Here is a 12550-nt window from a genome sequence, read left to right as displayed (position 1 = left end):
GGCTGCTGATGATTGTGCCATTACTGCCCAAGCAGGGAGCTTTGAGATGGTAGAACAGGAGCTTTCCAAAGCTCTAGTTGCTCTTACTGCCTATTACAGGGAAAACCAGCTGATCCCCAACCCATCTAAAACACAGACATGTGCCTTTAATCTCAAGAACAGAGAAGCATCCCGAGCTCTGAAGATCACCTGGGAAGAAATCCCACTGGAGCATTGCAGCGCACCCAAATACCTGGGAGTCACTCTGGACCGTGCTCTTACCTACAAGAAGCACTGCCTGAATATCAAGCAAAAAGTGGGTGCTAGAAACAATATCATACGAAAGCTGACTGGTACAACCTGGGGATCACAACCAGACACAGTGAAGACATCTGCTCTTGCGCTGTGCTACTCTGCTGCTGAGTATGCATGCCCAGTGTGGAATACATCTCACCACACTAAAACAGTGGATGTGGCTCTTAATGAGACATGCCGCATTATCACGGGGTGCCTGCGCCCTATACCACTGGAGAAATTACACTGCTTAGCCGGTATTGCACCACCTGACATCCGCTGGGAAGTGGCAGGCAATAGTGAAAGGACCAAGGCAGAGACATCTCCAGCTCACCCCCTGTTTGGGTATCAGCCAGCACATCAATGACTTAAATCTAGACATAGTTTTCTAAGATCTACGGAGACACTTGCTGGAACACCTCAGCAAGCGAGAGTCCAAAAGTGGCAGGCTCAAACCCAGAACTTCAACCAATGGCTGATACCAAATGAGAGACTCCCCCCTGGGCACACAGAGGACTGGGTGACTTGGAAGGCGCTGTGGAATCCACGACATGTGAGTGTGGAGAGGAGCAAACCACTGACCACCTGCTGCAATGCAACCTGAGCCCTGCCACATGCACCATGGAGGACCTTCTTGCAGCAACACCAGAAGCACTCCAAGTGGCCAGATACTGGTCAAATGACATTTTGTATTTTGTCTGTTTGTTTGCTTTGTTCTTTTAGAAATGTAATATAAGTGACTGGTTGCCCTGACACGACAAAAAAAATGAACCTGGCTAAAATCTGCTTCTGCGCAACAAACTTGGGCCCTCCAGGTGTTTTGGACTTCAACTCCCACCATTCCTAACAGCCTCAGGCCCCTTCCTTTTCCCCCTCAGCCGCTGTTTGGCACCACTTTTACTGCCATGCCTGAATGCTATCGAATCCTGGAGTTTTTAGGTTGGACATTTTGCCAAGTGGTGCAAAACTGCATTAATTCGACATTATAAATGCACCCTTAGGTGCCCATTTGAGATCCCCAGAATGCCCATCCCGAACCCAAAGGGGCTGAAAAGGGGTTCCCTTTGCCCCCCATTTCCGGGTTCCTAGAAGGGCAGCGTGCAACCCAGTGGGCCTGAAGGATGCATCTTGCTCTTGCTGCAAAGGCTTTTTTGCTGCTGCTGCTGCCTCAAGCCAACAGGGCTGGATCAGCTGCTGGGGGCCGTGACGTCACGGAGCCTCCTGCCAGCACAACGTTCCATTGAGGCGAGCGGGGAGCGCGTGCTCTGCAGAGCACATGGGCAGCAAAGCAGCCAGGCAGCAAGCAAGCAAGCAACTCCATTGCGCCTTCTCCTCGCTGCACAACCCAGGCCAGGGAAGCCTTTTCTAGACCCCTCTCCACCTTGTTTTTTCAATGGATCTATAGATATATATTTTTTTGCAACTTGGATGTTTATGGAAAACCGCCTCCCCCCTCCTCTCTTTCCGGCCTTGTTGGAGGGGATGATGGGTGGTAAGTTGGAAAAGCTTGGCTTGCAATGGAGGAGTGGGGGTGCTGGTGGGGTGGGGGGGGGAGGGGGGAGTTTAGGCCTCCGACGATGCCTGGTGGGGGAAGGGGAGCGCGTGCGCCTCTTCTCTCTCTCTCTCTCTCTGTGTGTAATTTTCCACTTCTGATATGTGCATTTGGGGAAGGGTTGCAAACCTGATGATGGGGGGCTTTGGAGTTGGCTCGAAGTTTGCAGGTGGCCTTCGCAGGGCCCTCGCCTGGGTGTTTTCCGTGGTTTTCTCAATGGCGCTTGGCACCCAAACCTTGTTGATTTCCGTCCACTTTCCTTCCAAGAAATAGAATATATAATATGATAAAAGTGATGCCAAACTGCATTAATTTTACTTTATAGCTCCTTGCATGCATGCATGCATGCATATATATATATATATAATTTATAATTTTTGCATGCATGCCAGACCTGTGTGTGTGTAATATGTGTGTGTGTGTGTATGTATATATGCATATATGTGTGTGTATATATATGTGCGTGTGTGTGTGGCATGCATGCAATATATATATTGCATGCATGCCAGGGCCTATTTTATTTATGTATTATATACATATAGATATATCAGTGTGTATGTGTGTATGCATATATGTGTGTGTGTGTATATATAATTTTTGCATGCATACCAGGACCTATTTTATTTATGTATTATATATGTATATCAGTGTGTGTGTGTGTGTGTGTGTGTGTATATATATATATATATATATATAATTTTTGCATGCATGCCAGGACCTATTTTATTTATGTATTATATATATATGTGTATGTGTGTGTGTGTATAAATATATATATAAATAATTTTTGCATGCATGCATGGCAGGACCTATAAAGTTAAATCTGTCCTGTAGAATTAATGCAGTTTGGCCTCACTTTTAACTGCCATTATCCTAAGGACCTGCATTTTAAGGGCGCATCTTCACTGTAGAATTAAAGCAGTTTGACACTGCTTTAACTGCCCTCTCTCTGTGCTGTGGAATCTTGGGAATATTATTATTATTATTAACAGTCTTTTTCTGGAGAGAAAAAGCAGGGTATAAATAAACATAATAATTGGGTTGCTGTGAGATTTCCGGGCTGTATGGTCATGTTCCAGAAGGATTCTTTCCTGACATTTTGCCTACATCTGTGGCAGGCGTCCTCAGCGTTTGTGAGGTCTGTTGGAAACTTGGAAAGTGGGGTTTCTAGCAGACCTCACAACCTCTGAGGATGCCTGCCATAGATGTAGGTGAAACGTCAGGAGAGAATGCTTCTGGAACATGGCCATAGAGCCTGGAACACAACAGCAAGCCCAGTGATTCCGGCCATGAAAGTATTGACAATACATCAAACATAATAATAATAATAATAATAATAATAATAATAATGCTATAAAATAAATTGCAAATACTTTGGCACAAGCCAATAAAGGTGGTCCCAGTGGTAGTTGGCACATTGGGTGCAGTGCCTAAAGACTTTGGCCTGCACTTAAAAACAATCAGCACTAACAGAATTACCATCTGTCAGCTGCAAAAGGCCACCCTACTCGGATTTGCACGCATTATTCGCCGATACATCACACAGTCCTAGGCACTTGGGAAGTGTCCAACGTGTGATCCAATACAAAAGCCAGCATAGTGATCTTGTTTGCTGTGTACTAATTGTAATAAATCTTTATATCCCGCTTTTCTCCCTTACGAGTCTCAAAGCAGCTTACAATGTATTAAAATCATGTAAACAACAATCCAGATCCATCGATAATGTGTATAAGCCATCATAAAATAACAATTTAAAACAATAATATACATTCACTTTCTTATGGCATCATATTTTGTATAATCTGGTTGTGCATCAAATAATAATAATAATAATAGATTTGTAAGGTCTTTAGCTTTCCCTGCCAAAGTGTGCCAGCTCCCATGATTCCACAGCATTAACCCATATTGTGGTGTCAAACTGCATTAATTCTAAAGTGTAGATGTACCCTAGACTCCTTTATCTCCCTTCCCTTCTTCTTCCTTGGACTTGAATCCTATTAAATGAGGTATTCAAATGGAAAGGTCAAGTGCGCTTGCCTGGTATATGCAATTTGTAAGGTCCCATGAGGCCATCCCGTCCACTCCAGCTTGGGTGAAGTGTCTCTGATGCCAAGGAGCCAAAAAATAACAAGACAGAGACACCCCCTCCTCAAAAAAAGAAGAAACAATTTTAAAAAATCAGTACGAATTTATAGAGGTTGGGCATCCAGAATTCTGATATCTTCCTATATCCGAAATTATCCACATGGGCAGCCGAGACGACGTCACCGATGTTTTCCCTTCATGGTTCGGCATACACACATTTTGTTTCATGCACAGAATTATTTAAAATAGTCCATTATAAGGTATGCACATAACATAAACAGATCTTGTAGTGAGATGTAGGCCTCATGTCCAAGATACCTCGTTATGTACATACATATAGACTAATCCAGATCTTAAAAATCCAAAATGCTTCTCGTTCCAAGCAGTTTGGATTCCAAGAGATGCTCAATCTGTTTACACTTTTTTCAGGACCAAGCCTTATCCTGACTTGGATACGATTTACCAAAACATTATTTTTAAATAGCTTTTTTATTTATTTGTATTCTTGAGTTTTTGTGAATTATGTTTCAGATCTTGCTTGCAAGAAAGCACAGTCGAGGACAATATGGGTAAAATGTAACTTAGGGGCTGTATATTATTACAGTTACTATTATTTGATACATAACAGGATCACAGACAACAAGATAACTATGCTGGCTTTTGTATTTGATCACACATTGGACCAGGGGTCCTCAAACTTTTAAAACAGAGGGCCAGGCCACAATCCCTCAAACCGTCTGAGGGCTGGATTATAATTTGAAAAAAGCATGAATGAATTCCTATGCACACTGCACATATCTTATTTGTAGTGCAAAAACCACTTATAAACAATACAATAATTAAAATGAAGAACAATTTTAACAAATATAAACTTATTAGTATTTCAATGGGAAGTGTGGGCCTGCTTTTGGCAGATGAGATAGGATTGTTTTGTTGTTGTTGTTGTTGTTGTTGTTGTTGTTGTTGTGTGCTTTCAAGTCGTTTCAGACTTAGGTTGACCCTGAGCGAGGGCCGGGTAAATGACCTTGGAGGGCCGCATCTGGCCCTCGGGCTTTAGTTTGAGGACCCCCTGCATTGGACTCTTCCCAAGTGTCTAGGACTGTGTGATGTATTGGCGAATAATGCATGAAGATCCAAGTAGGGTGGCCTTTCGCATCTGACAGGTGGTGATTTTATCAGCGACAATTGTCTTTAAGTGCAGACCAATCTCTTTAGGCACTGCACCTAGTGTGCTGATTATTATTATTATTTGTCCTATAAGGCTTTTTTGTGTGGCTCAGACCGCTGCGGACTCTGTAATCCCACTCTTTTAATGCCATTTCTGAAAGGTGAGTTGCTTGTCTTGGAAGAATTTAAACGTGGCATTTCATATTTTGATTCGGTTGCAGGGTCCCACTGTACTATTTATTTATCAACCTCCTCCAGCAACATGTTATCAAAACAAAACGTCTTTGCGTATATGTGTTCCATTATCTGCTCTGGAGTCCCTTCGGGGTGAGATGCCAGAATATAAATACACAATAAATAGAAATAAAAATAAATAAATCAAAACAAAAAGTTAATTCCCAACAATTTCCCTTATTGGGGAGTATTGTCAGTATTCCACGTGTATATGTTTGGCTGAATACGTGCTCCAATGTTGTTGTTGTGTTGTGCAGCTTTTCAAGTTGTTTTTCATTTATGACAATCCTATCGTGTGGGTTTATGTGGCTGAGGGCCCTTCAAGACAGGCTCTGTATCCCAGGATCTGATCCCAGGTTTACTGTTTAAACTGGATTATATGAGTTTGCACTGCCAATTAATCTGGGATAAACAGAAAACCTTGGATCAGATCCTTGGATATAGGGCCTGCCTGGAAGGGCCCTGAGAGTATGTGACTCCCGCATGTTAACTTAGTGGGTATGCATAGTGTATAATCATAATCATAATCATAATCATCATCATAATTTGGTTGTTGTGAGTTTACTGGATGGTATTGCTATGTTCCAGAAGCATTCTCTCCTGACGTTTCACCCACAACTATGGCAGGCATCCTCAGAGGTTGCGAGGTCTGTTGGAAACTATAATACACTATGCATACCCACTGAGTTAACATGCGAGAGTCACATACTCTCAGGAACCTTCCAACAGTTACAATACATAGACAAAATACATTAAACTATATTAAAAGACAGAGCAACGATTAAAACACGTTAAAATCATGCATACCAGGAAAACGTAAATTTGAAATTCGTCCTTTAAAATTGACTGGGTATTGCATAATGTTTAAAACACGTCGGGTGTATTCATCCATGATTGTTTGGATACATTATTCCTAAAGGTCAGAGGTGTAGCGTCATGTTTGCACCAATAAATAAGAATATCCAAAATGACATCTTTCTTGGCACTATTGTGTCGCTCATATTGATGGAAAGTGACCAAGAAAATGCTTTAAAAAATTAGAAATACGAGCCGTCTCTTGAATATTCTGGCCGATTAGAAAGAAAGCCTTTGCCACAAGAAAGTAGGAAATGAGTTTATGAGGTTGTTGAAGCTTGGGGACACTTCCGTGCAATGGGCTTGAATTGACAAGTTTGGACATGTTTGCACTGGCCTGTGTTTATGAGTTGCCATAATTAGTCATTTAGCCTCTCAAGTGGCAGAAGAAGCTCCGACCTGTTATGGGTATGAAACCTCTGCTTTCTTTTATGATGCTGTGTTGATATCATTGGAGTGCAATGCATGGCCAATAGATTTATTGCCTTGTTTACTTGTTCTGCAAAAATGTATAAGGGAGATTTGGTTGTGTATATTCTTTTATTGCAGCAGTTTTCAATGCGATGTCTGTCAAGTTCAATTCAATACACTATAAATACTCGTGTGTAAGTAGAGAGCAGGTTTAGGGGCAAACAGTTAGGAATGTAAGATCTTGTGGAGAGGCCCTGCTCTCGATTCCACCTTCGTCGCAGGCGCGCCTGGCGGAAACGAGTGACAGGGCCTTCTCAGTGGTGGCTGCTCAGCTATGGAACTCCCTCTCTAGGGATATTAGATCAGCCCCCTCCCTACTGACATTCCGAAAAAAGTCTGGCCTTTTGAATAAGTCTTTGAAAACGCAGTGTAAGGGATGAATATGGAACTCAGGAAAGAACATGGAATATCTTTGGAAAATGAGCTAATAGGAAGTTACTGGTGTTTTATGCTTTTAATGCTTTTTACAGGGTTTTTATAATGTGTGTTAATTGTTTTTAATTTTGTTTTTAATTTTGTTTATGTTCATTGTGGCATTGAATTGTGCCAGTGTAAGCCGCCTTGAATCGCCTTCGGGCTGAGAAAGGAGGCACAGAAATGCAGTAAATAAATATAAATAAACATTATGGATTTTGATCACAGTTAAAGTACATTAGTCATACTGACCCATGGGTAAGTTGACCCAGGTTTTTTGGTCACTAACATTTCTAAACTTATACATTAGTATATATTCTAGGGTAGGTACCGTCTATTGACATGTATACATTGTTGATTTGTGTTAAAGTTCGTGCATGACATTCATTATGCACACGGTAATGGTATAGGTACATATGTTCATTCTGAAAAGCTTGAGTATATGTTTCTTTTTATATTCAACATCTTCATTAAGAAACAGTGGAATTAAGAAATTTGGAGTCTTCTGTATTTTTCCCCTTCCCGATTTCTGAAGTTATAGCATTGTTGTTATCTAACATAAAAAGTAAATTTAGTGCCAGTTGCACAAAATTATGTTTTCTGGAAAAATACTGTTTTAACCTAAAACTTCATTAATACATAAGTCTGCAGTTTAAAGTGTCCTTAATTTTTTATCCATTTTCCAAAATTATGAAGACTTTTGGAAATGTAATGAAAATACTAATTGAAACAAAAGGTTTATAAGAATTTGTTTTGTGAAAAAGGGGAAAGAATGGAAAGAAAATGGGAGATTTTATTAAGTAAATACCTACTTAGGTCTCTTTTTTTCCTTCCAGGTTTTCATTTCCTTGCAAACTTCTAAACCATACATACTCTCCTGTTTTTGTGATCCCCTTTACCTAAGGGAGTTCTGTATGAATATTCCAACATGTATTTCTTTGAATAACCCTGTGAAATAGAAGAGTGTCTGCCACGGGTTCTCCCAGGGAGTAAGAATTTGATGTCGAGAATTTTCAGGATTTTTATATTCCATCTGCACAGATAACTTTGAGGTTTACATACATGTACTAGGTAGTATTGTGTGTTGCTATGAGGGAAGACGCTGTTGAAGCATGTAAGAAATCAGTTATTGTGTGCGTGGGTCAACTGTAAAATAAGATGCACAAAGCTGATTAGTTGGACTATGCCCAGGGAGCTGGCTGAGCCTGGGACTTTTGGTTACTGTTACATTTTTCATGCTTTGAGCTGTGCAAGTGCTTGATTGGAGAGACAGTTTGAAGTGTGTTCTTGCTTCATGAGCTGTTGGAAGGCGTTTCTCCACATGGGCAAAGAAAGACCATTTTAAATCTCTCAAAAAGGACATTATGTGAGTCAATTCGACTGATCACATGATTTGTACATATGTTGTTCTGAATTATGAAGAGTAAACTACTTCTTTATTGATTATCTGTGTGGTACATTTTCGTTCCCTGGCAAGACTGTGTGTGGACTGATCAAACGTGAACTACATGTGGTTTATTTTACATTACACCACAGAGGCTATGCTAATGGTAGCAGTGCTGTTAGTAGGATCTTCTATGTCAGAGAAGCTTTTGCTAATGAGTCAAACTAAATGTACTAAATAGTATTATGTGTGTGCGCGTAAATGACACTGGTGGAAGATATTTCAGATACAAAGGCAGTGGCACCATAGCTGACACTATGGTTGAGTATCCCTTACTCAAAATGCTTGAGACCACAACTGTTTTGGATTTGGAGAATACCGTACCTGTATTTGAAGATACATACATAAAGAGATATCTTCAAGATGGGGCCCAGATCTAAACATGACATTTATTTATATTTCATTAAAACAAACCCTTATACACACAGTCTGAAGATAACTGAATCATATTTTCATTAATTTTGTGCAGTTTCAAACACCCTTATGGACATTTTGGGATTTTGGACTATTTTGGAATTTGTAATTACTGAGTAGGAATGCTCAATTTGGACTGTGCAGAAGGAAGGTCAGTAAATCCCTTTTACTGCGAAAATTTTACCATGAGATGATCTAATTTGGAGGTTTCCCATTCATAGGCTTGCCATAAATTGAAGTTGTTGCCTCTGTGTTCACTATATAGTCAATGAACACAAGAATGGGATTCAACTCTAGCATACTAGGGGGGAAATGCCAATAGGACAGGCATGAGCAAACTTTTCTGTCTTGGGGCCGCATTGTGGGCTGGGTTGAGAGGGCCGTGCTGAAAGGGAGGGCAGCTGGGCACATGCTGGGTGGATGAGGAGGGGCTGAGGTAAGCACCCAGGGGGCCGCATCCATCATCCAGGCCTTAGTTTGTCCATGCCTGCAATAGGACTAGAATGTCAAGAAAAATTTTAAAGAGAAACAAAGACATGATAAGAAGAGGAGGAAATTATTCCATTGGATGTGGTCATAGAATTAGAATTCTACTTCTTCCAAAGTGGGAATAAAATGTTACAGCTAATTAAGGGAATTCTAAGAAAATAGTCCAGGACAACTACGAGAATTATTGTGGTTTGACTGGGGTTCGAACCCCTTCTTGGCCATGGAAATATACTCGGTGACCCTGGAAAAGTCACACTCTCTCAGACAAAGGCAAGAGTAGACTCCCTCTGGACAGATCTTTCCACGAAAACTTTAGGATACGGTTACCTTATGTTTGAAATTACTTGAAGGTGCACACAACCAACTCCAGAACAACAGAAACAAGGGTCAGTACCCTATATTGTTTACTTAGTTAAGATATATTTTATTAAGTATGCTTAACTGAGTATACTTAACCAAGTAGCATCTCCTGGCTCAATCCTCTTCCATCCTGCTTTATTGTGCAGCTACTGCTGCAAGCAACAGCAACCTGTAGTCCTGGAAATTGACATTTCCACTTCCCTCCTATTATTACTTTTGGATTTACATTAAGAAGCAGAATCCCTTTTGTAGTTAATTCCTCATCTCACTGAAGATAACTCACAGGAGCGGTGGTGAAACATCAGTCCTCTGTGCCCAATCGATAGGAGAACAGATCTTTATCGTTCACAGCAGCTGATGCCTGGGTCAGACAGGACTGGGGAAGTTTTACAATCCAAATGTTTTCCGTGCACTTTGAAATACATAGAGATCATTAATGCCAGTTGCTTATGAATGCATAACTGTAGAGTTCCAACCATCATTTGGATGGTTTAGCCCTGAGAACTACAGCAACAAATACTACAACAAATACTAATTTGCTTCATCTTGTTGAGCCCTCGTGGGGGTTCATTGTGGGAAGTTTGGCCCAATTCCAAATGCTCTTGGATTGTAGGTGAACTATCAATCCCAGCAATTACAACTCCCAAATGTCAAGGTCTATGTCCTCCAAACTCCACCAGTGTTCACATTTGGGCATTTTGAGTATTCGTGCCAAGTTTGGTCCAGATCCATCATTATTTGAGTCCACACTGCTCTCTTGATGTAAGTGAACTACAAGTCCAAAACTCAAGGTCAGTGCCCACCAAGCCCTTTCAGTATTTTCTGTTGGTCATGGGAGTTGTGGGTGCCAAGTTTGGTTCAATTCCATCATTGTTGGAGTTCAGAATGCTCTTTGATTGTAGGTGAACTATAAATCCCAGCAATTACAACTCCCAAATGACAAAACCAATTTCCCCTCCCCCAACCCCACCAGTATTCAAATGTGGGCATATTGGGTATTTGTGCCAAATTTGATCCAGTGAATGGTAATACATTCTGCGTAGCAGATATTTACATTATGATTCATAACAGTAGCAAAATTATAGTTGTGAAGTAGCAGTGAAAATAATTTTATGGTTGGGGGGTCACCACAACATGAGGAACTGTATTAAGGGGTCACGATACTAGGAAGGTTGAGAACCACTGCCCATTCCATGGCCCATTCTGGCTGTGATTTATAATTGTGTTGATCTTTCTAGCAGGTGGAAATTCTCTCTTGTTTTTTCTACTAAGATATTATCCATATTCCCAGCTTGCATGGTAACATCACAGTTCTTTGCCCTAAAACCATTACTCAACTAATTCATGCCGTTTTTATGCATGCACTTGATACATTCTTTTAATTATTATGGATTTAGCATGGTTGTAATGGAGGCATATATTTTAGCTCTGTTGGATCCAGGCTTTGCCACTCGTTGCAAGCAAATGGAACATAGTCTAAAACTGGCTGGGAATATTCTTCTTTGGTTTCCTAGCAACTAATAGACATTTATTCAATTTCTTAAGTCGAAGACCTATTTAATGCTGTATAGTGTTCCCACCATAACCAAACAGACATGAATGCCATGCTGCAGCTTCCTGTGATGGAGGTAAATTTCATGTAAAAGCTTTTTGTGGTTGAGCTCCATTTCATGTAAAGGCTTTAAATTGCCTCTTATCTCCACTCACTCCTTGGAGGGAACTATAGGGGAAGCGTGTGTGCCTTGGTGGTTCCCATGGGAAGCCCACAAGCAGGATGTGGGTGCAATTGCACCACCCAGTTTGTGCACCCCAGTGACTGGTATTTTCTTTGATACAGGATTTAATATAGAGCCAACTTGACTAGTGGTCTAGGCACATATCTAGTTTGAGCTATTTTCTGTAGCAGTCAATGTATGTAACTAACCAGACACTTTGAGTCTCTTGTGGGGAGAAGAGGTAAAGGTAAAGGTTTCCCCTTGACATTAAGTCTAGTATTTAATGTTTGCCATGTAGGTAGTGTGCCAAGTTTGATGCAGATCCATTGTGGTCTTGTTCAAAATGCTCTTTGATTGTAGGTAAACTATAAATCCCAGCAATTACAACACCCAAATATCAAGATCTGTTTTTTCCAAACTCATTTGGGCATATTGAGTCTTCAAGTTTGGTCCAGATCCATCTTTGTTTGAGTCCACAGTGCTCCCTGGATGTAGGTGAACTACAACTTCAAGACTCAAGGTCAATGCCAACCCAATCCTTCCAGTATTTTCTGTTGGTCATGGGAGTTCTTTGTGCTAAGTTTGGTTCAATTCCATCATCGATGGAGTTCAAAATGCTCTTTGATTGTAGGTGAACTATAAATCCCAGCAACTGCAACTCCCAAATGACAAAATCAACCACCTCTCCAAACCCTACCAGTATTCGAATTTGGGCATATCAGGTATTTGTGCCAAATTTGGTCCAGTGAATGAAAATACATCCTGCATATCAGATATTTACATTACGATTCATAACAGTAACAAAATTACAGTTACAGTTATGAAGTAGCAATGAAAATAATTTTGTGGCTGGGGGTCACCACAACATGCGGAACTGTATTAAGGGGTTGCAGCTTTAGGAAGGTTGAGAAACACTGCTGTATGGGCTTCCTGACTTCTGAACCATGTGGCGAATTCTAGAACTGTTGCCAAAATAAGTTCCTGGGGATGAGGAGACATGGCCATCTGTCGGGAGTGCTTTGAATGCGATTTTTCTGCTTCTTGGCAGGGGTTGGACTGGATGGCCCACAAGGTTTC

The 12550-nt window shown here is 40.9% G+C and overlaps 1 long non-coding RNA gene across 2 annotated transcripts in view; it reads left to right on the top strand.

Moving 5' to 3' along the window:
* The first annotated feature begins 1495 nt into the window (after positions 1-1495).
* LOC132772855 (uncharacterized) overlaps positions 1496-12550 on the top strand; it is a 189732-nt gene continuing 178677 nt past the window's right edge. For both annotated transcript variants that reach the window (XR_010909794.1, XR_009631286.2), the window contains exon 1: positions 1496-1765. This is a non-coding gene — a long non-coding RNA (uncharacterized lncRNA). The remainder of the gene's footprint in view (positions 1766-12550) is intronic.

This window comes from Anolis sagrei, chromosome 4 (assembly GCF_037176765.1).
Source record: "Anolis sagrei isolate rAnoSag1 chromosome 4, rAnoSag1.mat, whole genome shotgun sequence".
NCBI lineage: Eukaryota > Metazoa > Chordata > Lepidosauria > Squamata > Dactyloidae > Anolis > Anolis sagrei.
Note: the sequence above shows the minus strand (reverse complement) of the source record. Positions and strands in the feature narration are given on the sequence as shown.